The sequence below is a fragment of the Carcharhinus amblyrhynchos genome, chromosome 21 (genome assembly GCF_965287045.1).
Source record: "Carcharhinus amblyrhynchos chromosome 21, sCarAmb.v2.hapA, whole genome shotgun sequence".
NCBI lineage: Eukaryota > Metazoa > Chordata > Chondrichthyes > Carcharhiniformes > Carcharhinidae > Carcharhinus > Carcharhinus amblyrhynchos.
This window is the reverse complement of record NC_137344.1, coordinates 24,520,512-24,546,424: the sequence shown is the minus strand read 5'-3', so window position 1 is coordinate 24,546,424 and position 25,913 is coordinate 24,520,512. Positions and strand designations below refer to the sequence as shown.

The 25,913-nt window shown below is 42.6% G+C and overlaps 1 protein-coding gene and 1 long non-coding RNA gene across 3 annotated transcripts in view; one reads left to right on the top strand and one right to left on the bottom strand.

Annotated features, from left to right (window-relative positions):
- Nucleotides 1-16,505, bottom strand: part of LOC145356288 (uncharacterized) — a 36,940-nt gene extending 20,435 nt beyond the window's left edge. Inside the window, exons 1-3 of one of the 2 annotated variants that reach the window (XR_013889111.1) lie at nucleotides 16,398-16,505; nucleotides 11,876-12,110; nucleotides 488-553 (exon numbers count right to left, since the gene is read on the bottom strand). This is a non-coding gene — a long non-coding RNA (uncharacterized LOC145356288). The remainder of the gene's footprint in view (nucleotides 1-487; nucleotides 554-11,875; nucleotides 12,111-16,397) is intronic. The other variant, XR_013889110.1, reaches the window with a different exon arrangement.
- A 162-nt stretch (nucleotides 16,506-16,667) lies between these two features.
- fasn (fatty acid synthase) overlaps nucleotides 16,668-25,913 on the top strand; it is a 96,643-nt gene continuing 87,397 nt past the window's right edge. The window contains exon 1 of the mRNA XM_080208850.1: nucleotides 16,668-16,849. The gene's annotated coding sequence lies outside the window, so the exon portion shown is untranslated. The remainder of the gene's footprint in view (nucleotides 16,850-25,913) is intronic.

Genomic DNA, 25,913 nt, shown 5'->3' with positions numbered 1-25,913 from the left:
CATATGTTGGTTCATAGTTAGTTACCAATAATGACAGTTTCAATTGAAAGTCATATCAGGTTTTTGATTTTAATTAATCTTTCTGTACAACTGAAATTACATGATCTGAATAAGTGACCTTTAAAGTGTACATGAAGAGGAGGGTAAAAGACTACAATGTATTCCTTCAAACTAATCATGACTTTTCTATCACTGACCTTGATTTTAAAAAGGCCTTTCATAACTCATTATTCTTTGCAGCATCTAAAATATGCACATCATTTCCCAGCAATATTAAATATTTGTGAAAGATATTTCGTAACACAGCTGACCTTGTGAACACAGTGAAACACTTGTTTATGGTGAGAAAATTCCACTGTTAACCTAAAATTTACATTTCATGAAATTTAGTTGACTCAAAAGAATAAAACAACCAAGCATGAAAACTGTCTAATTAAAAATTTCTCATCATGTCATGAGTATCATTGGGCATAACATTTTTCTCTACCTTGTGTTAGGATCGTGAATGCGCTGCCTGAGAATCATGGCCTTCAATGGGGAATTGGTTAATTATCTGAAAAAAAGGAAATTGCAAAGCTATATGAAAAAGGCAGAGAAGTGGGACCAGGTAAGTTGCAGAGAGCCAGTGTGAACACAACAGGCTGAATGGCCTCCTTCTGTGCTGGTACCATTCCATGGGTTGGATTCTCCAACCTCACACGCAGGTGAGATTCTCCCATCCCGATACATTAACTGAGATTTGGCTGAGTGTCCAATTCACCATCCTCACTGGCAGCAGTGGCGGGGAGTCCAGCCCATGATTCTGTGTGTCAAATACCGAGATATATTGGGCACAAGACTGGAGGAATAGGCCATACTCTGGGGGCTTCCTATCATTCTTTTGACATATCCCCCAGCCACATGCATCCTCTTTCTCTGCCACAGTTTCCATGCTAGCCTCTTCTTCTGCTTTCTTGCTGTAACTATTTACATCTCTTTGGATCCATCTTTTATTTTGTTACTTTTCTAGGTGTCAGTCCCTTTAGCCCTGCCTCTTCTGTCATTTAATCACTCCTGCCCTCTGCCACGTGGAAATGTTGGTGTTGGACTGGGGTAAGAACAGAAAGAAATCTCACAATACCAGGTTTATTTGATAGCACAGACTTTCAGAGTGTTTCACCTGAAGGAGTAACACTCCAAAAGCTTGTGCTACCAAATAAACCTGTTGGACTTTAATTTGGTATTGTGAGACTTCTTACCACAGGAAGGGTAACAGGTTCAAGCCAGTAGATGTACCTCTAGGAATACCAGCAGAGAGGTGATCAACATTTGAAATAGATTTCTGAATGGAACAAAAATATTGGGAATCATTTAATAATCAATTGGGGAAGTACGGAACTATTCTTGATCAATTCAGAAAAATGGTTTTCTTCACCTTGAAGGGTTTTCATTTCTTGAAGATGTGCATTTGTTTGGCTCCTCTCAATGATCTCAGGACATCCCAAAGGACGACAAATGAATTCTCTTGAAGTATGGTCACTGTTGTAATGTAGGAAATGCAGTAGCCAATTTGCACACAGCAAACTCCCACAAACAGCAATGCAGTGATAGTAATTTCATAAAATACTTTCATTTGATCATTGTAAATGATCGTCAAATGGAAGGCCACTGAATGATATATCCTTGCATCCTTGCTTCAAGTTCGTCTACAGCCAACGTAGGATGGTCATTTTTGAAAGGGAAGGAATGCCCACATTCCCAACATTTTGATGCACTTTAAGCAAAGGAATTGCTCAAATGTCCTGCTACGTACAGAAAGACAAGAAGCTGGAGATCTAGGTGCACTAGTGTATGATGTATTCTTAGAGAAATGAATCCCAATATAAAACATATCAGGTGGAATTTAATTCCCTCTACCAGGAGCAGGCTGGGAGACACAGAGACCTGTATAATTGGGTGAGAAGGTGGAGACTTCATCACCTTCCTGTCACTTCCCACCCCCAATTAGCTTGGGACGGGGAAGGTCCTGGTCACTCCATAGCCCTATAGGAGACTCGTCCTGACACTGCAGGTATTTAGCCAGGGGGTGAGACCTGGCAGGCTTGCCTGAGAGTTGAGGGAGGGGCTGTGTGGCCCACCCCAACCCCTCACCCCCTCCCTATGGCAAGGGCCACCCACACTGGAAGATCCGTTCTGTCCGCAACATACTCTGGGAAATATGGTAGCCTGACCCATTTGATCATGGGGAAAACACATCAGTCTCCCAGCAGCAGCAAACCAACCCCTTCCCCCTCCCAAGTTAATTTGGAGGGTGAAAGGAGATTACTAGATGCAGGATGTCAATTAGACCCATTATCCATCCTCCATGAGCCCACTGCTATTTATGGTGGTCATGATGTGGGTATGCCGGCGTTGGACTGGCGTAAACACAGTAAAAAGTCTGACAACACCAGGTTTTAGTCCAACCTATTTATTTGATAATATACGCACAAGCTTTCGAGGGGACTGCCTCTTCGTCAGGTGAATGGAGAGTTCTGGCCTCAGACAGAGCATATAAAGCACAGACAGTTTAGAGATTACTGATTAAAATGCGAATCCTTACACCTAACCTGCTGTTCAAGACCTGAAGTGGCTGATAATGTGAGTGGAAGGAGCACTGATCACAGTTTAAAGAGATGTGTATTGTCTCCAGACAGTACAGTAAGTGAGGTTTTGCAAACCCAGGCAAGTCACGGGGGTTACAGATAGTGCAACACAAACCCAAGATCCCTGTTGAGACCGTCCTCATGTATGCGGAACTTGGCTATCAGTCTCTGTTCAGCGACTCTGCGCTGTCGTGTGTCGTGAAGGCCGCCTTGGAGAATGCTTACCCGAAGGTCAGAGGCTGAATGCCCGTGACCACTGAAGTGTTCGCCAACAGGAAGGGAACAGTCTTGCCTGGTGACTGTCGAGCGATGTTCATTCATCCGTTGTCGTAGCGTCTGCATGGTCTCCCCAATGTACCATGCTTCGGGACATCCTTCCTTGCAACGTATCAGGTAGACAATGTTGGCCGAGTTGCAAGAGTATTTACCATGTACCTGGTGGATGGTATTCTCACGTGTGATGATGGTATCCGTGTCGATGATCCGGCATGTCTTGCAGAGGTTGCTGTGACAGGGTTGTGTGGTATTGTGGTCACTGTTCTCCTGAAGGCTGGGTAGTTTGCTGCGAACAATGGTCTGTTTGAGGTTGTGTGGTTGTCTGAAAGCAAGAAGTGGGGGTGTGGGGATAGCCCTGGCGAGATGTTCGTCTTCATCAATGATATGTTGAAGACTCCGGAGAAGATGTCGTAGCTTCTCCGCTCCGGGGAAGTACTGGACGACGAAGGGTACTCTGTCCACTGTGTCCTGTGTTTGCCTTCTGAGGAGATCGGTGCGGTTTTTCGCTGTGGCGCATCAGAACTGCCGATCTATGAGTCGAGCACCATATCCTGTTCTTACGAGGGCATCTTTCAGGGTCTGGAGGCGTCTGTCACGATCCTCCTCATCTGAGCAAATCCTGTGGATACGGAGGGCTTGTCCATAGGGAATAGCTTCTTTAACATGTTTAGGGTGGAAACTGGAGAAGTGGAGCATTGTGAGATTGTCTGTGGGCTTGCGGTACAGTACCTCACTGTACCGCAAGCCCACAGACAATCTCACAATGCTCCACTTCTCCAGTTTCCACCCTAAACATGTTAAAGAAGCTATTCCCTATGGACAAGCCCTCCGTATACACAGGATTTGCTCAGATGAGGAGGATCGTGACAGACGCCTCCAGACCCTGAAAGATGCCCTCGTAAGAACAGGATATGGTGCTCGACTCATAGATCGGCAGTTCCGATGCGCCACAGCGAAAAACCGCACCGATCTCCTCAGAAGGCAAACACAGGACACAGTGGACAGAGTACCCTTCGTCGTCCAGTACTTCCCTGGAGCGGAGAAGCTACGACATCTTCTCCGGAGTCTTCAACATATCATTGATGAAGACGAACATCTCGCCAGGGCTATCCCCACACCCCCACTTCTTGCTTTCAGACAACCACACAACCTCAAACAGACCATTGTTCGCAGCAAACTACCCAGCCTTCAGGAGAACAGTGACCACAATACCACACAACCCTGTCACAGCAACCTCTGCAAGACATGCCGGATCATCGACACGGATACCATCATCACACGTGAGAATACCATCCACCAGGTACATGGTAAATACTCTTGCAACTCGGCCAACATTGTCTACCTGATACGCTGCAAGAAAGGATGTCCCGAAGCATGGTACATTGGGGAGACCATGCAGACGCTACGACAACGGATGAATGAACATCGCTCGACAGTCACCAGGCAAGACTGTTCCCTTCCTGTTGGCGAACACTTCAGTGGTCATGGGCATTCAGCCTCTGACCTTCGGGTAAGCATTCTCCAAGGCGGCCTTCACGACACACGACAGCGCAGAGTCGCTGAACAGAGACTGATAGCCAAGTTCCGCATACATGAGGACGGTCTCAACAGGGATCTTGGGTTCATGTCGCACTATCTGTAACCCCCGTGACTTGCCTGGGTTTGCAAAACCTCACTTACTGTACTGTCTGGAGACAATACACATCTCTTTAAACTGTGATCAGTGCTCCTTCCACTCACATTATCAGCCACTTCAGGTCTTGAACAGCAGGTTAGGTGTAAGGATTCGCATTTTAATCAGTAATCTCTAAACTGTCTGTGCTTTATATGCTCTGTCTGAGGCCAGAACTCTCCATTCACCTGACGAAGAGGCAGTCCCCTCGAAAGCTTGTGAGTATATTATCAAATAAATAGGTTGGACTAAAACCTGGTGTTGTCAGACTTTTTACTGTATTTATGGTGGTCACATGGCTTCCCTATGCCCTGAAAAGATTGATCAGAAAAACCTGTTAGATTTGCTGGGAAGCGCTTGATGGAGGTCCCAGAGGTCCCTTGTAGGCAGGCATTCTGTGTCTGATCGAGGAACCAGGCTTCAGGCGCTTGAACATCCCTATCTCTGATCTCCACTTCCACAATCTCCATCCTGCCTTTGGTCTAGCGGTACCACAATGATCCTGGACTTGTGATGGCTGTGCTGGTTGGCCAGCAGCTCTCAGTGGGCAGGTCTTTCACCACAAGGAATCTCATTCATGTGGCAGGTCTAACAATTGTCACTTGAATGCCTGAAGGGTATTTGATTCAGTCAGGCATTCCCCTTGGAAAATGACGGCGTTCCCTGCCTGTTCTCCAAACAGTGGGCAAGAGCCCTGTTAGCCCAACAGCCACTGTGTGTGAATGCCAAGTGAGAAGTGGATCAGGCTCAGCTGTTGTACTTGATAGGTTTGGAAAATGTAGACGCTTGAAGGAAATAAATTTGCAGGGCTATGGGGAAAGAGCTGGATTGCTCTACCGAGAGCTGGTATGGAGCCAATGGGCCGAATGACCTCTTTGTGTCACAATGCCTCTATGATTCTGTGACACACGCAAAGGATGTGTAGTCGTTCACCTGTGGATAAGGTCTCAAAGAATTGTCAGTCCCCATTGCAACTATATCCCAACCAGATTCAGGGCAGGACCAGGAAAAATGGGAAGATGAGGTGGAAATTGTGCTTCTCATTTGATATTTTTGGAAACTACCAAGCTGAACTTCCATTAAATCCTCTTGATGTTAAAATGTGCAATGCTTTCATGTTCCTAAAATAACATGCTTGGCGTCAAACTGTGGTAGTGTAGGAATACAGTAGTACGGATTATATAGACTCACCCCCCTCCAAATATCTCCTTTGGGAGACATCGAGAAACTCACATTATGAAATTAATTTTCTTTACTTGGTTATATCTAAACCTACAAGTATTGAACATTCATTTACTAATTCACACAAGTTTGTAAAAGAAGGTCGGTTTTTGTGCTGAAAATTGTTTTAGCAGAATCCCAAATGCTAGACAGTGTCAGGATTGACTTTTAATAACCCCTCAGGATCCTGTTTTGAGATCAATGACCGAGAATAAACTGCAGTTCACAACTCTGCAGCACTGGTTTGTGTAACACACACACACACACACACACACAGAGGCCAGGCCCTTTTAACTGAAAGCCTGCCCCTTTTAAACAATAACACCACATCAGCCCATCATTACACATCAGCCAACTGCTCAAGACGATTGGACAGAATCACCGCACCTCCACACCCTCTTCCCCGAATTGGCTATGTGTAATATGATCGACTCAGCTTCCTGCTGCACTGTGGAACTACAGAATCAACGTTTTAAAATCAATGGCTGAGTTTTTTTAAGGCCCTGTTACTCCATTTAAATAAAAAAAATACAGAGGATAAGATCACCCCTCCAACAACTTGTCTCTGCTAACGCTGACTTTTAAAAGACAGGCAGGAGCGGTTAGAGGGAAACTTTGCCTCAGAGTTTTGTATCCTCCACAGTGAAGCTGCAGCCGCCTCATTAAGTTTATCCAGAGGCTGGCTGGGGAGCTTGTGCTGATTGAACAGCTTTCAGCGTGGGTAATGCACATGGCCTCAGCCCTCCTGGATAACTTCTCAACTTCCTGTTCTGATTGCTCTCTACTGAACCCTGCTGGGAAATGTGTGCGCTTGAACAGATGAGAATGGCTCAGTCGTAGCCACCTCCCACCCCTCCCCCCCCCGCAACGTTATTCTGTATCCCCCGGAAACCATGAGCGGTGGGTAAGAATGATCCCCCTCTCCCCCACTTCCCCCAGAGCTTACAAAATTTACCATGCCTCCCTGGCCATGTTTCCAGCCAAAACCTGGAGCAGCATGAGGATTCAAACTTTCACCCACCGCCCTTACTGCACACACTGGAACTCCAACCCAGGGCAATTATAAATGTCCCTTATAGTTTTTTTTCTCACTCACTTTATTGCCCAGGAGACTGAGGGAGGGGTTTTGTGCCAAACCTCTGCTAAGTTACAAACTGGCTTTTCAATATGAGAACATGGCTCATCTTTTATGTTTGAGTTATGTTTGCACAGTAAAAAGTCTGACAACACCAGGTTTTAGTCCAACCGATTTATTTGATTGTAAACTCACAAGCTTTCGAGGGGACTTCCTCTTCATCAGGTGAATGGAGAGTCACCTGACGAAGAGGGAGTCCCCTCGAAAGCTTGTGAGTTTACAATCAAATAAATCGGTTGGACTAAAACCTGGTGTTGTCAGACTTTTTACTGTGTTTACCCCAGTCCAACGCTGGCACATCCACATTATGTTTGCACAAGCAGGGCCCTCAGTGGGAGTTAGCTGAATGACACAGAAGAGGAAATAACTGGGGGATATAAATTTAAAAAGGTCAGACATACTGCATTCTTCTGAATTATTTAAAAACATGTGTGACCTGCTGTGATATAACCCGTGTTTTCATTTCCTGATTTCCCACTTCCCCCGAAGTTGCTGGCTCATTCTGGGTGCAGTTCCAGCAGCGCTGACAGTTTTCCGCTGCCTCTCTTAACTGGATGGTCCTCCTTCTCCTGTGTAATTTTTAATAGCGAGTTTGGTAGGTACTATTCCATTATGGTGAGGGTATCTGACATAGAAAGGGTTAGTATAGGACTGGGTACAGTACCATCCACATTGTGATGTAAAGGAATGCATGACCTGAGTTTCAAAGACTGTCTTGTACTGGACAGAGATGTTTATTGAGACAGGCATGGAGACAACTCCTAATTTAGACCTTAAGAGGGAAAGGTAAAGTCACCATTGTCCAAGATGGCCATAGGCTGGTGGTGATTTCAGCTCAGAATCACTTCACCTCAGGCCTTCATGAGCAACCTCAGCTAGTCCAGGAATTGAACCCACATTATTGGCCCCACTCTGGGTCATAAACCAGCAGTCCAGCAAACTGAGCTAACCCACATAGTAGTTAAAAAAACACTTACTGTTATACTATACGATGTTCAGAAGTTCTTGAACTGCACAGAACATCTTACAACAAGAGTTACAGCTGAATCTGACCTTGTTTTCACCCCATGTGCATACTGTCCTCTGTGTGTGTGTGTGTGTGTGTGTGTGGGGGGGGGGGGGGGGGGGGGGGTGGGGGGGTGGAGGTGGATGACAGTCTGAAATGGAAATACTAGCTGATATTTCGCATCATTCCCTAATCCCAAGGACACGGATCTCCAGTGCAATGCACCCTCCTGACAGTCTTAATCATCTAACTCATTTGGGAATCAAATTTGTAGGATCAGTCTGTACATACTTTCGACATTAAATGTTTGCATAGTTCACTGTTAGACTGGGACCTTTAAGCAAAGTCTCACTTGTTTTACAGTGGCAACCAAACAAAGTATAGTTTACAAAATGCTGCAAATGCTGGAAGTATTTGTTGAAATGCTGGAAATACTCAGCAGGCCAGACAGCATACATGCAGAGAAATAGTTATGTTTCAGGTTGAGATTACCTATATATCCAAAATTATACAGTATAAGTGTTCTGCTGTTACTTTCTCTATCCAGGCTAATCTAGAAAACTCTGTAGAAACTTTGTATATTGTAACAGGTGTACAAGACTTCATTCTATGACTGAAGTTACCCCAAATTAATTTTTTCCTACATTAAAAATTATCTAATATTTCCTTGTATTTCTTGATACTGATCTATAAATTGATGATAAAAGTCAATTTCAAGGTCATGTTGTAATTATACCATATTATAGTAGCCCATATGAACTGTAAAGTTACAAATGTGCACCCATTATATTCACATGGTCCATTCCCAAACTCAGCTGGGGTGTCGGTATGATGTTCTTAATTAAATGGATGTATCAGTGGAAGGACTTGAACAGAACCATGCATTTCCTGTAAAAAGTGAGGAGTTTAAATGTAACTAAAATACATGTATAATATAACATTAAAGAATGTAGTGGTGAATTTTTTATTAGACAGCGCTAAACCATGAATCAGAAACGTGAAAATTAAATAAAAGCAAGATACTGCGGATGCTGGAAATCTGAAATAAAAACAGAAAATGTTGGATAATCTCAGCAGATCTGGCAACATTTGTGGAGAGGAACAGAATTAACATTTTAGATCTAAATGATCCTTCTGCAGAATTCATTTAGATCCAAGCATTAACTCTTTCTTCACAGATTTTCTGAATTTATTCAGCATTTTCTGCTTTTATTACACAAAATTTAATACTGTCCTAAATATTAAAACATTTCATTTACTGTTGGTGGATTATATTTGTTTCATAAATGGTTCACCTTCAATTTTTGGGACTTGTGAGTATAAGATGGAATGAAGTGAGTTATGTAAAACAAAACATAATTATATATTATTAAATCATTAACTCACCTCTTAGTCCTGGTGAGTAACACCTATCAAGTGCCCAGAGGGGGAGTTTGCATACAAGGCCCAGATTAGATATATATCTTTCATTTGTAATACTGCTTTTCTTAATATTAATGAACTAGACTTGGGTTTACAAGGGCACAATTTTAAAATCTGCAGATGACACAAAATCTGGAAGAATTGTGAACTATGTTGAGGAGTAAGATAGGCTGGTGGATTGAGCAGATCCGTGGTAGAAGAAATTTAATGCAGAGAAGTGTGGTGTGGTACATTTGGTGGCAAAAACAAGGAGAGCAATAGAAGCTAAAAGGTACAATTCCAAAGAGGGTACAGGAGGAGAAAGATCTGGGGTATTTGTGCATAAATTGTTAAAGATGACAGGTCAGTTGAGAAAGTAGTTAAAAAGGCTGGGAATCCCAGGCTTTATAAATAGAAAAATATTCTATTTATAAATATTCTAAATAGAGACATACAGTACACGAGAAGTTATGATAAACCTTGAAAAAAAACGCTGGTTTAGAGTATTGTGCCAAATTCTGGGCACCGCACTTTAGGAATACTTTAGAGAGGCTGCAGAAAATATTTCTGAGAATGCGTTCCAAAATGAGGGACTTCAGTCACCTCAATAGGTTGGAGAAGCTAGAGTTATTCTCCTCAGACAAAAGGAAGTTGAGAATATGTTTGATAGAAACAAATCATGAGGGGGTCTAGACAGAAAAAATAGCATTAAACTGTTTCCACTGGCAGAAGGGTCAAAAACCAGAGGGTATTGATTGGCACAGAGCCAATGGTGGCATGGGAGAAAACACGTTTTTTACGTAGCAAGTGGTTAGACTCTGAGATGCACTGACTGAGTGCAGGGTGGAGGCTGATCCAGTTCTGACTCTCAAAAGGGAACTAGATGAAAGAGAAAAAAATTTGTAGGCCTCCAAGGAAAGGGCAGGGAGGGGGGACTTGCTGAATTGCTTCCACAGAATGCAAGCGTAAACGTTTTTATTCATTTATAGGATGTGGGTATCACTGGCTAGGCCAACATTTATAGCCAGTCCCTGGTTACCCTACAGATGGGCTGAATGGCGTCCATGGTGCTGCAACCACTCTATGATAATTCAATACTTGAGGAAAAAGGAGAAGCCTTATTTCGCTAGGATAAAATAAACCACAGAATGAAGGCGTCATTTTCTGTGACTGACCTTTTCAATTGCTGCATTTGAATTACAGGAGCTTGTTGTTATAACTCCATGTGTTACTAGGCATCAGGGTGCATGGTTAATCACTAGGTCCAATCTATGATCCAAGAGGATATTAATTTTATTTGCTCTCTGAAGGAATATGAGCATCGTTGGTAATTAAGACCACAGTCTAGGTTCCTCGAGAAGGAAAGCGCTTCCTGCAGTTCTTACGGCACTAGTGTTTTTTGTTTACACGTTAGACAGACAGACATAGAACATTACAGCACAAACAGGCCCTTCAGCCCACAATTGATTGACACTATTGATTGACTAGCCAGCTAGGCTCACTAATGGAAACTGGAGGGGGTAGATCAGTAAGTGATGGCTAGGATTCTTCTTGTCTCTCTAGTTAACTATACATGCCAATGTTTTGATGGATACAACGTACAACAGGAAGGTTATCAGTTTACTTCATTGGTTGACAGTGTCATTTTGGCTGATAAACTCCAGTAGCCTCTGACACTTGGGAATCACTAAGTCCCCACGTCTACCCTCTCTGGATTTACTCGGGTATCATCAAGAGGAAAGTTGTGCATTCAGTACTGGGCAAACAGAAAATGTACTTTTCCAAATTTCTCTCCCAGTAGTTTTATTCAGAGATTGTTAAACTTATTGACAGACCTCCATGCATGTTGGAGCAGAAAATAAATCTAACTTCTAAAAGATAATATCCAGCCTGTTCCAAGGACAAAGGATTATATCAGTCTACCAGCTAAAATAGCAAGGTTAATGGTACTTTAATTAAATTGTTAGGATACACAGCTGAAGAGCATTGTTTAATTAAGTACTTGGAGAACATATAAATAGGGGACAGCTGGGGCACTGGGTCTGTTGGGAGAGTTGCGAGACTGAACAAAGTCAATAAACTCTGTCAGCAAAGAACAGTGTTAAGTCTTGGCATTGGCTTCACCAAATGACTAGGATCTTATTAACACTTCTCACTTTGAGATTTAATTCTCAGTCCAATTTATTGAAGATAATTGGTCAGAAAGTGAAGTATTTAACTTTTATTTGGTCTTCATTGTTTAAAAATAAAGGTATTCACGTTGTTAACTTATGGATACAATAGCATTGCTTCCTATTGGTTATCAGTCCAAACAAGTAAATAAAACAATATAGGAGCAATTTATTTCCTTTCAACATTGCATCAATTCAATTTGAAGTCTTCTGATCTTGAGGGAAATCATTACCTTTAAAAATAAATTTGAACTCCCAGTTGTTCACTGAAAGAATCATGCAACAAAATTTCAAATTTTAATTTACAAGAATTGAACAAAGCAAGTACCATGAGTTTAACACATATTTTACAAATTCTTTTTCACTCACCTGAAAATCTGAACAGATCACTTCACATTTAGTTCTATCCAAGAGTTCCCCTATAATGTCCAAGATCTTGAGGGTCCATTTACTTCTCCTGGGACTTAACCGAGATGTGCCACAGCTCTCAGGAATTCAGTTCGCTAGTCGGCCACTTAGACTTCCAGCGCTCCCTCTCTCTCTCTGAGAATTCAATTGCCAAACCAATTTCTTCCAATAGTTTAGCCAAGCTGCCTCACTGTTCCTGTGAGAAAGCACATAGACAAACCTAAAACAAAAAAAAACTCCTTGCAACCAATTTCCACAGCAATGTGACACACTACGATGTCCCAGACAGGGATTTCAACAAAGTAACTTGAATGCCAAAACTTGTTCTTCGATATAAAAAGTATACACAATTTTTAAGACACCTCCTTGTTTATCCTTTGTTTTCAAAGCTTTCTTTGATCTGGAACCCACATGAATAATTTAAACCCCTTACGAAGACAACCATAGACATCGTGCCTCTACCAAGGATCAAGCTTTGTTCAGTGTTTTCCTAATTTCAACTCTGACCTTGTTAAGTAAACGCAGGCCATCTTTTGAACATTAGTTACTTCAGGGGTGTTTGCCAGTTTTGCAAGCCCCTTCCTCCCTTAAAAAGCTACATGTTGTATTCCTACAACATATATTTAATTTCATAATAGATTTTCACAACAGGAGATCACGAAAACTGCATCACAAGCTAACATCTGTCCTTGCATCCATGCCCTGGTTCTTGCACTTATTCCGTGTGTTATAACATTTTAGACAGTTAATAGTATTCAAATGCAAGAAAAAATAATATTCATAGCATGAATGTAAGTATTGAAGTTGTTATTGTTGGTTTTAGCTCATTTTTCCTTGCTGTATGTGTATTAGAACATTCAAGTTAAAAAACAGGAGCAATCTGAGCTTTTACTTCAACAACAATTTGAATTTATAAAACATCTTTTGCATAATAGAACTTTCCAAAGTGTTTCACGGGGACATTATAAAACATGACACCAGGCCACATAAGACATTGCTCTGTAGTATTGCCTATGTGACTTGGCCATAAGGAATGGCTTAAAGAAGGAATGCGAGATAGAGACATGAAGATGTTTAGGGAGGGAATTCCAGAGCTAAGGGCAGGAGCATCTGAAGGCACGGTCACTAATGATGGAATGATTAAAGTCAGGAATACTCAAGAATGAAGAACTTGAAGAATGCAGATATCTTGGAAAGTTGTGCAGCTGGAGGGAATTACAAAGATAGGGAACAGTGAGCCCATAGAGGGGTTTCAAAACAAGGATGATATTTTTAAAACTGAGGCCTAACCAGAAGCAACATAAGTCAACAAGCATGGGTCTGATAACTGAACAGGACTTGCTGTGATTTAGGACAGGACATTAGAATTTTGAATGAAATCAAGCTTGATTTCATTTTTGGCCAACCAAGAGCTCATTTGAATAGTCAATGCTCGAAATGGGGTTTCAACAGTAGATGAACTGAGGCAGGGTGAGAAGTGCTCTCAATTTGGAGCAGATAAATAGTCACAAGCTCATCTCATGGTCAAATATACGCAAAGCAAATACTTCTAATTTAACACTATATTTCATAAACCCTTATTCTTCAGCTGAGAATCTTAACTGACTATTCCTATTCTATTTTTAATTCCACCCCAGAGTTTCCCTCGATAACCCAGGATCTCGAGGGTTCTTTCACTTCTCCTGAGACCAAGCTCAAGGTGTGCCACAACTCTCAAGGATTCACTTTGACTCTCCTCAGTTTCCCAATCTGGCACTTAGAATTCCGAAGATCTCTCTTCGTGTGAAAATTCCACTGCCAATCTTTTGCACTAGCTATACCTGGCAGATCTGACAATTTTAATTGCTCATGAGTATAGACTTTTTATTCAGAGCACAGGCTCCATTCACAATTTCTGCTTTGTAACTGCAACTCAGGGAACACTCCAGTTCATAATGATATCTGCTAATGGCTTCTTTCTCCCTTCCTTGTGAATATTCTGGTTCAGATTCAGACAGTTGCCAGAGAGAAGGATGGAGTCAGTGCTTAGGAAATGGAGTTTATGGTGGAATCCAAAGACAATGGGATCAGCCTATCCAATATTTAATTGCAGGAAACTTCTTCTCACCCAATGCTTGACATTAGACAAGTAGACTGGAATTTTCACGTCCCGCCAGAGACAGGAATCTTAGGTGTAGGGTGGATCATGCAAAGGTCCATTGACCTCGGCAGGATTTTCTGGTTTTGGGGTGAGTGCGGCTGGAAAATCCCACCTGTAGTCTGAGCAATTAGAGAAGGTGGAGGATTTGAGGGGTGGAGTTGGGTTTCATAAACATATATTTAGAAACTGCTTGTGGATGATGTTGCTGAGTCAGCATGTAGATGAGAAATACATAGCATTCAAGAATTGATCCTTGGGGAATGCATGACAGTGCAGGATTGGGAAATTAAGGTATTCCAGGTAATTCTCTGCTTATGATTAGCTAAATAAGAATGGAACCAGGTGGGCATAGTCCCATCCACCTAGACAATGGGATAGAGACATGAATAGACAACGTGATCCACCATGTATAAGGCTGCCAACAGGCCGGAGAAGAATGACAAGGGATTCTTTATCTTTGTCAGTCACTGAGGATGTCATTTATGATTTTGGTAAGAGCTGTGTTGGTTTTGTGATAAGGGCCAATATGTAATTGGAGAGATTAAAACATGAATCCAATAATGGGAATCTTGCAGATTCAACAAGCATTAAATTCAAACAAAGGCCAAAAATAAGGAGAACACGCAACAGATCTGGCATCAACTATGGAGCGAGAAACAGAGTTAATGTCTCACTTATTGATTCTGATTGAAAAGGTCACAGATCCTAAACAGCCTCCACAAGGTTGCTGGACCTGCCATGTATCCACAGTATTTTCTTTCCAATATCTAGCATCTGTGGTATTTTACTTTTGAAGTAGTGATTGCAGTTAATTAAAAGGATCTGGAAATGTGTGTGAACCCAAAATAAACCACATTTAGCCCGAGACATACTTTCTTCCACCTTCTTCCATTAGGAAAAAGATACAAAAGTCTGAGAACACCATCTGACTCAGCGACAGCTTCTTCCTCACTGCTATCAGATTTTCAAATGGACCTACCATATATTAAGCTGATCTTTCTCTGCACCCTTGCTTTGACTGTAACACATTCTGCACTCTCTCCTTTCCTTCTCCCCTATGTACTCTATGAATGGTATACTTAGACTGTATAGTGCACAAGAAACAATACTTTTCACTGCTTCCCAAAAGGGGTGGCACAGTGGTTAGCACTGCTGCCTCACAGTGCCAGGGACCTGGGTTCAATTCCCAGCTTGCATCACTGTCTGTGAGGAGTCTGCACATTCTCCCTGTGTCTGCGTAGGTCCCCTCCGGGTGCTCCGGTTTCCTCCCACAGTCTGAAAGACCTGCTGGTTTGGTGCATTGGCCATGGTAAATTCTCCCTCTGTGTACCTGAACAGGTGCTGGAGTGTGGTGACTAGAGGATTTTCACAGTAACTTCATTGCAGTAGTGTTAATGTGAGCTTACTTGTGACACCAATAAATAAACTTAAAAAAAATACGTGACAATAATAAATCAAATCATCTTTGCAACTAGGTTATTATATTTTACATTACAATGACCATCTTCACAACTAAATTCATCTGGTCTTTACTGAATTAGTCTCCATGCTCAATCCAAAAAAAATCTAATTTTGGGAGAGATAATTAAAAGGGAGGTGACAGTCAAATAATTAAATTTAATTACACTCCCACATCATATTCAGATATGTTGGCAGGGAGCATGGCAGCATATGTTATACTTGACTAGTAATCCAGAGGCCTAGATTATGGTTTGGGAGATAGGAGTTCAAATCCCACTACAGCCTCTGAGGAATTTAAATTCAGTTAATCTGGTATAAAAAGACTGGTGTAATACTGGGCACCAAACTACCAGGTTGTCATTAAGAAGCCAGGCTCACATTCCTCTGCTCCACTGCCTTCCAAGGGCAGAAGAAGTCAGCCAGCTGAACTACTCCCAGAGTTATTTCCAGCTTGCAGGAGCGTGCAAAATCGTGAAGCTGATTGACTCACCCTTCCCTGTTGCTAAGTGACTTCCCTGCATTGCGAACCGCCCTCTGGCCAGAGACCAGGATTCAGCACAGGTGGGCAGTACCCAGCAAGGAGTGCCTAAAATGTGCTGGGCGGGTTGGCATTGTTTCAGCTACCTTAAGCAGCTCTCAACACTGCTCAATGTGTCTGGACCAGATCACAGGCATGCATTTCACAAGCCCAATATCTCATTAAAATTTATCGTCTGGAAGTCGTTTATTTTTTGAGAACAAGTGGGGGACAGGTTGTTGCAGTTTAGAATGAATTATCCTTTTCGAAAAGGCTACCTTATTGCTTCTTGAGTCGGAAGATTTTCACAGTAACTTAATGGCAGTGTTAATGTAAACCTACTTGTGACGTTAATAAATACTTACTGGGACGAGAGAGAGCCTGGTGTGTTTGAAGTTGCGGAGAGCGTGAAACTGTCTCTGGACACAGGGATGTTCATGCACATGAACTGCAGTAACCTTTCAGGAGGAGAGACTGGTTTTTTCTCAGGCGCTGTGAGGGAAAGGGAGGGGAGGGGAGGCGGATCATCTCATGAGCCCGTGGTCCAGCCCTGCCTCTCCTCTCATTGGACTGGGCTGAAAACCCAATCTGTCAGACCATGTGGCGTGTCGAACCGGCGAATCAGCCATTTAAATAATGTAAAGCAGCACTGGGAGAGGCGCAGCGCAGCTTCTGAAAGCGGCAGTCCTAGGCAGCGCAGGAGGGGGAATAAAATATAATTTATTAAAGAGGAACATTTCACGTTCTAGTTGCATTGATTACGTCTCCAGACAAAAGGAAAAGCGAGACAAAGAAATCCACTGGATTTGAAGGACAGGTATGACTTTTTAATATATATATATAGTAGCGAATGAGCAAGATCCTATTCGTTCTTTCAACAAATGAAAAGCAAATTTAATGAAATAAAAGATCTGGAGGGGAGTGAGCCGCTTCTTTCAAAGGGTAGGGTTGGTTAGATGTAACCTTGATGAGAGTCTAGCACCCCCCCCCCCCCCAAGTCTGAACAAAAGATTTGCTGCTCTATTTATTTATCGACTGGTGATCTTAGTGTGGCCGAGCTGCTGTCTTATCTCATTACTCTGAATCGCTGTTGCAGTGGAGATGAGATTATAAACGCTGCTACTGCCATTTTACAGGCACCCATCCTTGCGCTTGCATTGCCACTCGTGTCTATACCAAAAATACAAGATAACGCCCTTGATTCTGAATTTTTTTTTGGGGGGGGGGAGGGGATGGATTTATAAATGCAGGATTTAGCTTTGCCGACGGGGTTGGGCTGAGGGGGTGAGATTTGTTGTGGTGGGGGTTTTATTGGCAATATCAGACGGAGGAGGGAGGGTGGATCTGTCCCCACGTTGCGGATGTTGCGCTGGTCTGGTGGACATGTTGCAATTTCTCCGGGAGGCGGTGGCGGTCTCGGTGCCGCTGCGCCGTGTGTCCGCGGACCCACATCAATGTCCCAGCAAAGAGGGGATGTGAACCATTGTGTATGTGTGAGAGAGAGAGACAGAGCTCCCGGGATGGCCAGGGATACATTTTCACCACAAATAGGGGGAGGGTGCTTGCAACTACCAAGTAACCTCCATTGGAAATTGCCAGGCAGACTGCGTGGGAAGCGCAGGAAATACGCAGCAATGCAAGCACGGGGGATGCGGGGGCTCCATGACACCTGCACAAAGAATGCTGAGCCAGTTTGCTTTTACAATATCTCATCTATGTATTTCTCAGTTCACCTGCGAATGCACACACACACACACACACACAAACTCACCCAAGACTGCAGCCTGGCGGAATTCCAGCTTTTACAGTAATCTCAGCACGCATTTTTGGCTGCTCTTTCATCGTGTTTTCTAGTCTCTTCCCTCACCCCCCCCCCCCCCCCGCCACACGGATGCTGTGCCAGGGTTTAACCTGGCTGTAAATCCCGCTCACCCTTGGAGCAGTTGGCCCATAATTGGTTTAAAAAATGGAAGTTGTTGCTTCCCGTCCAATAGATCCACATAGGGCCAAGTTCCACTCCACTCATTCATTTTATTCCTGATGTTACACGCTGATCTGTACAGTATACACTTTCTACTTCACGTTGTGTGTGTTGTACACAAATACTTCATTGCATAAGGACATAAGAAATAGGAGCAGGAGTAGGCCAACTAGCCCTTCGAGCCTGCCCCGCCATTCAATAAGATCATGGCTGATCTGTCGTGGCTCAGTTCCACATTCCCGCCCTCTCCCCGTAACCCTTAATCCCCTCTCTTATCAAAAACCCATCAACCCGCGTCTTAAATATATTTAGCGAGGCAGCCTCCACCACTTCAACGGGCAGCGAATTCCAGAGATTCGCACCAGATGTAATCCTGATGATCATACCCCAGCACCATTTAATGTGCAGTGGATTCCTTAATATACGTCTGGGATAAAAGTTGCAGTAATTGACTGTTCTATTTGATTTAACTATGGAAAATCTTTTGATTTTCTTTTGCAGTAATTGTTATGTTCTACTTTTATGAAAATCCTATTTGTTTTCTCTCTAAAACAAGAGAAACTGTTGTGTTCACACATGTAAAAGTCGAAGAAGCTGGCTTGTTTAAGTGTATGTTTTCTTAAGTTTTCTCAAATGTTAATTTTGGGAATGTTGGTCTTCTGTATTTGTAAATGTTGGTAACACAAAACCCAGTTTGCATAAACATAGTACATATATATATAATCCTGATTATCATACCCCAGTACTAATTAACATAATACTTACATATCACACACACATTTTCAAGGCCTGTCATGGTTGGTGGTGGAAGGAAAGACAGAGACCGGGGCAAAGGATGTTGGGGGTCACTAAACAGTGGTTAACACTGTTGTCTCACAGCTCCTGGTTCAATTCCAGCCTCAGGTATCTGTTTGTGTGGAGTTTGCAGGTTATCCCTGTGTCAATATGGATTCCCCCGGTGCTCCAGTTTCCTGTTGCACATGTTAAGTGGATTGGCCATGATAAATTGTCCCATAATGTCCCAAGATATCTAGGTTAGATGGATTAGACATGGTAAGTGTGAAGGGTTACAGGGAGAAGACCTGAGTAAGATCCTCTATCAGAGAGTTGGTGCAGACTCAATGGGCCAAATGGCTTCTCTTGCACTGTAAAGATTCTGTGGATACTTGGGGAACCTCTGAGGTGATGGTGCTAGGTTGGAATGGAATTGCTGCAGGTGCTTTGACCGGGTTTGCAGAGGTAATCTTCTAACCTTAGCTATAGCTGCGCTACAAATGTTGGGAGAGGTTGATGTGGTTCGACCATGCGCACAGTTCGAGGAGGATGATCCGGGGATGATGGACTAGGGTCTGTGTGACAATCAGGGCTGCTTCAATGTTGTGGAAGGGAAGGAAACCGGATTGTGAAGGGAAATTCAGCAGAGGAAGACACAACAAGAGTAATGTGTTCAAGACTTTGGAAAAGAAAGAGGTCCAAGATGGGACAGTAATTTATGAGGACAGAGAATCAAGGATAGCATTGTTATTAGTTGACAGGGCAGCAGTTGTAAAGGTAGCAAATGAACCACTCATTAAGTCATTTGGAAGCCTGCAATTGAAGTTGGATGGGCTTGGAGTTGAGGGAAGCAGTGTGTATTGTTTTCTGGATTAGTTCAGCTTCGCAAGGGACAGCCCAAGAGATGGGGTTTGGAAAGCACTAAAGAAGAGGGTTTAAAGCTGGGGTACGGCAAGAAAGGGAGAAGGTAGTTTGGCTTAAAAAGGGGAAAGCAACAAGAGACCCCTGAAATTGATGAACTTTTGGCTTGTTGAGGAGATCTGTAAGCTCTCTGCTTAATGTGAGGATAGTGTGATCAGGGAGAGAGAGGTTTAAGGCTGTTGGTTGGGAATAGAGAAAAGGAGTCAGGATTATCTTTTCCCTCCTAGGATGGTCATAAAATATTGAGCTATTTTGGTAGATGACAGCAAGGCCTAGTAATCTTGGTGTGGCCAAGTCAGACTTGATGAATAGCTAAGCCAGGTGTGACAGGCCCAGTGAAGTTTATAATGCTTCAGGGAGTAAAAGTGGTGATCACACCTTGACAAACAGTTGGGATTGTCGAGAGTAAAAGTTTTGTTGAGGTGTTGGAGGATGAAGTGAAGGTGTCTGAGCAAATCAACAGCTGCAGAACAAAGGCTGAAAGGTGGCATGGTGCACTTGACTCTTTGCAGAAATGGATAGAGGATTAAAGGAGTCTCAGGAGCTGTACTAGGCCATCGGTCGAAACCAAGATGTCAGTGTGACTGTACGGTGAGGTTGCAGTTGGAATATTGGCCCTGTTGAAAGATTAACAGACACTCCTGGAGATAAATGAGGAGAGGACCCTCAGTGATTTCTGACCCTCTGGCAGAGTTCAGGAGCGTTGCAGTTAGTGTGGCGTCAAATGGGTAGAAAGGTGATAAGTTAGACCCCAACAGCTGTATTCAGATAGACATCTTTGGAAGAGAAGGCAGGGCAATTTGGGGTTATTGCATTTAAGGAGGCAACATGTGCTACGGTTAGCCTGATGGAGAACAGAAGGAGTTCATCCAGAATTAAAATCTAAGGATAAACGGGATGTAGCCAAGGCTTATATACGTGTACTACTTGGTAATAGAATTGACTTCCAGTGGAATTGAGAATTGTTTAATGCACCGACTTTATCAGTGCGCACACGAAGGTTGGAAGTAATTAATTTAATGGCGTATATGAGACACCATAGGAACAAAAAATAAATTCAATATTGGTGCAGCAACAGTAAAGATAAGACTTTTTTCAGGCACTGAGTCAGTCTTTCCATTAACTTCCAGGCTGTTAATAGGAATTAATAGGTACCCTAAGCAAACTTATGATAACGTTTCCTTCAGTTTACCTTCAGAATATTCACAATCTTTTACAGCAAATCACTGTGGATTAACGTTATAAGCAGTGCCCTTGTACTCTTATTGCTAAACTTGAGTTTCTCCCAGAATGGTAATTTTTGAAATGAAGTATTTTTTCCCGCAAAAAGGTTGGTATAAATTATAAATAAATGACATTTTCAGCAAGGAACTGGAGCTGTGTTTTTGGCAGCTTGTGGAAATGTGAGGCTGAATGTTCATTGTGTTGCATCTTACAGTGAAATAGCTGTGAGCTCCTAAAAGCCCAGGAGGCTTGAGGCTTGCTGTTACTGTACAATGGAGAGGCTCAGTCAGCTAAGATAGAGTTTGTGAGAACATTGGCGATCTCTCTCTCTCTCTACACAGACAACAGACCGTTACTAGGAGCTGGGAAAATTTTACTGAATGGTTTCAGTTAGTCTCGAATCAAAGCACAATTCAGATCAATTCTGTACAATGCTCTGACTTTAGAACACAGCAGGGTGGCTCAGCTTTTGGCTAGGAGCATTGAACAATTTGTTGATGATGCAGTTAGCACTAGTAAGCACTGTCTACATGAAAGTGTTTGAAAACAAGAGGCCAGGCTTCAAATTATTTTCTTTATCAAGCATTGTTTTTTTTAATGGTTTTTGATTATTTAGCCACACGCTATTGGTTAAGGATAGAGGGGTTTTTTAATATCAAAAGGGAGTTGTACAAATACTTGGAAAGAGAATGATTTGCAAGTCATTCGAGTCTAAGAATTGGCATAGACATCATAGCCCAATTAGTCTACTCCTGTGCGACCTCATATTAAATCATAGAATCCTCACTGCACAGAAGGAGGCCATTTGGCCTATCAAGGCCACACTGACCACTATCCCACCCAGGCCCTATCCTCTTAACCTCATGTATTTTCCCTGTTATTTCCTCATGATAGCTATGGGGCAATTTATCATGGCGAATCAACCCGCATGTCTTTGGGACTGTGGGAGGAAACTGGAGGAAACCCACCCAGACACGAGGAGAACATGCAGACTCCACGCAGACAGTGACCCAAGTCTGGGAATTGAACCCAGGTCCCTGATGCTGTGGGGCAGCAGTGCCTGCCACTATGCCATCCCGTTTTATTATTCTATCTTTATATATATAATTTTAAATGTAGGGAAACATCCTGTTAACGTTATTATAGAGTTTAAAGTTGAAGAATTCCTACAAAAGGTGGACATTAGCTGATGAGCAATAACGATGCAGTAAGCCTCCAATTGAGAATATCAGTAGGTTAACATACCAGCTATTGGCACACAATCTTTGTCAATATTTAGCTTTGAATTTATCTGATGAGTGTTAACTTTGGGCTTTGTTAAACTGAGCAGACTTGGCAGGAGGGCACATCCTAGGCCTGGTCCTGACTACATGGCTTGCACCATCAAAGAAGGTCGATGTAGGCCGGAGTTGGACTTATTGGGAATGCTCCGTATGGCTGCTGCTCTGGAGTGCTTTTTGCATTTGAGTACCAGGGTGAAAGATTAAATTAGGCTAATTTTCTCAGCAGTAAGAAATGATCAAGAATAGTAAATTTATATGAAAAAAAAATCTGCCAAACTGATAGAAAAAGAAATGGAACAGTTATGGGTGATGTTTGAGTTCATCTTTCTTTTAAAATCATGTTTTCTGTTCTTTATTTGTGTCTGAATTATGTTGCCAAACCGAGTGAGCAAACAGTTTACCTCCCAGACATGTCTTGTATATTCTGGAGAATAGAATTGCCTTTAATAAATAGTTTTCAAGAAGAAAATGAAAAAGCAGATTTTTGAAAGAAGTGAGATGATGGTGGGGGAGGCGCAAATTAAAAGGAGAATTTCCTTTTTAAATGTTATTTTTAAGAAACATAATTTTCCCAGCAGGGCTGTGCTGACACACCCTAATACTGAACTAGGGGGAAATACACTGTGTAGAATCATAGAATCCATACAGTGCAAAAGAGGCCATTCGGCACATCGAGTCTGTACTGTCAACAATCCTACCCAGTCCCTTTTCTCACGACCCCACATGTTTACCCTGGTAGTCCCCCTACACTAAGAGGCAATTTAGCGTGGCCAGTCAACCTAACATGCACACCTTTGGACTGTGGGAGGAAACCAGAGCATCCAGAGGAAACCCAAGCAGACACAGCGAGAATGTGCAAACTCCACACAGACAGCAACCCAAGCCAGGAATTGAACCTGGGTCTCTGGCACTGTGAGGCAGCATTGCTGACCACTGTGTCAGTGTGCCGCAGCGGGTATAGTGGGTGGTGACTGAGGTCTAAGATGATGTAAATGTAAGAAATACCAAAATGTTCTCTACTAAGCTTGATGCAGTGCTGTGTTGCCTAGTGCCTCAGTTATAGGATTATAGTAAAGGAGTCAGAGTTCCCATAGACTGTAAAGCAAATGATTACAGGTTACTTAATACAAGACAGAAGTACAGACCACTCACCATTGGCAACACGCCATTGCCGTTGGGGAATTGGTGTTAACTGATCAAATTTATAAGCTCTTAACAGTTTGGGGAAACTGGTCTAAATGCTTAAAATAAAGGAATTGGGTGAAGTTTAGACGTTCATTGTACTGAACCAAGACAAATCTAGAAATGTCTTCAAATGTTGATCTCAACAGAACTGAAAGAAAAGTTAGTTCATCGTTCAGAAGGCTAAAGAATAGCTGCGCTGAATAAATTCACTGAGTCATATAAATTAGGAAGGTTCTAGGCCTAATCTGCAATGAGTTAGCTGGCCTCTGCCACACCACCAATTTTAATCTCAAAAAATGGGCAACGACAGGGGAAAAGGACCCTGTCTCCTGGGCAGGGTGGGGGGCAAGTGAGTTTGTGTAGATAGGTGAGGATATTATCTGGCTCTGTTCTGATAATCTCCATGGTAATAGGCCTGCTGGCACTCGGTGTCTAGGGTCACACATGAAGAACGGCGCGGCACTAATGGGAGATTGAAGTACTCTGTGTACTTGGAGAGTAGCTGTTACCTGTGGAGCAAGAACGCAGCACATTTAGGAGAGAAAGGGGAGAGAAAAGGTTGTTAGCGCAAGGAACAGTTGTTGCTGAGAGAAATGAAAGGAGGCTAGAGGAGCAGAAGCAAAGAGAGGGATCAGCGAATTCAGCTTTCTAAACTCAAGGGCATTAGCCTTGCTGAAGGGGATTGTGATTTCTTTGTGCCTGCTTGCTCCAGCACACATTGAGGGGGAGGGAATGAATAATCCAAATTAGCTCTTTAATACTTTTGATGACCTTGTAGTTGATTTGATTTTGATTTATTATTATAACATGTATTAGTGTGTTCAGTTGAATGGGATAAAATGGAATTTTAACAGTTGAAAAAATATTAGTTTCTGCAAAGCGTACATTGCAATGTTATGTCAGTGTGTGAAGTTTAAATTCATTTGGCTAAATTGCAAAAAATGAGAGACTTGTTCTTTGTGTTGACATTTTTCTTGGATAAATTCTACAACTGGTAAATAGTTTACCCATGCACTGAAATCTCTTGGAGCCCTATGCAGGCATGTGTTCAATACCATGACTTAGAAATCTCTTAAATCCTGAAAAAAAAAATTCAATTCTGCTGGAAACCTTTTGGCAGTTTAAATATATCCGTGTTCCATTCATAAGAATAGTGTGGAAGACTTTTTTTTAAAAAAAAATAAAGCTCAAACTGCCGTGGATGCTGGGAATCTGAAATAAAAATATAAAATGCTGGAAATTCTCAGGTCAGGCAACATCTGTGGAGGGAGAAAAATATTTGTGTCGAACATGACTGTTCTGGTGAAGTGTCATATTGGGCTTGAAACATTGGCCACAATTCTCTCTTCACTTTGGCGGGATCTTCTGGTCCCACCGTGTGTTCCCCTGTGACATGGGGTGCAGTCAGTGGAAAATCCCATTGACCACAGCGGGCCCAGAACGTCCCAGCTAATGACACACTGCCTCCTGCTGCAAACACCCACTGTGGAGAGAGCTGACTATCAGGGTCATCTAGACTCAATGTTGGCTCAATTCTCTCTCCATAAATGCTGTCACACCTGCTGAAATTTTCCAGCATTTTTTCTGTTTTTTATTTAATGTTATACTTTTGGGTCATAATGGGAAAAATATTCTCGATCAGTGGTTCCCTAATATGTCATGGCACAATTCAATACTATAAAAAAGCTTTTGAGGCACATTTCATATTTCCTCTGCACTGCCCTCAAGCAAAAGACTTTATTTGGGGTGATTTTTCACCTCGTGTTCTTCTGAACCCACTTTTCAGTGCAGCACATTCTCTAATTGGTGGCTGCCTCTTAATTTGGTTCCTGTTTCACACCTCCTGTCTTTTTTCTTTACAGGGAACTTTTGTTTTTAACTTCCCTCTTGTCCTTTGTGTGTGTGTGGGGGGAGGGTGGGGGGTCTTGGAGATGGCGACCTCAGAGCTGAAGACGAAGGTTAGTTTTGTTTAATTACATGAATCTATAATTTTTGGCTCATTAAAGGTGGGTGTATGCACAGCCCACCAGCCACAGCACACTGGTTGGCAACCACTGTCTTAGATAACATTTGCACTTCCAGAAATAACCATAGACATTTGACCTGAATGTATTTATTTCAGAAGGTGTATCTTTCAGAAGCAGTTGGACGTGAGTGCTGCATCTGTGATAGCACAATGATAAATTATTAAGTTGTTTATGCTGTGGTTTCAGTGCCTCTGTCCCATTGACACAGGATTCTGTAACTGATCAGGTTTGGGTCATCAAATACTGGATATAAGAAAGAAAACAGATTCTGCCACTGCAATGTGCTTTTGTGTTTCTTTTCCAACTAATCTATTCACTTATCCACCGAACCTATTCACTAACCTATCCAAAGATGTGCCATTAGCTAGTTTGGCCATGCTAAGTTGCCTCTTAGTGTCCCAAAGTGTGTAGCTTAGCTGGATCGGCCATGGGAAATGTGTGGGGTTATGGGGAGAGGGCCTGGGTAAGATGTTCTTGCCGGAGAGT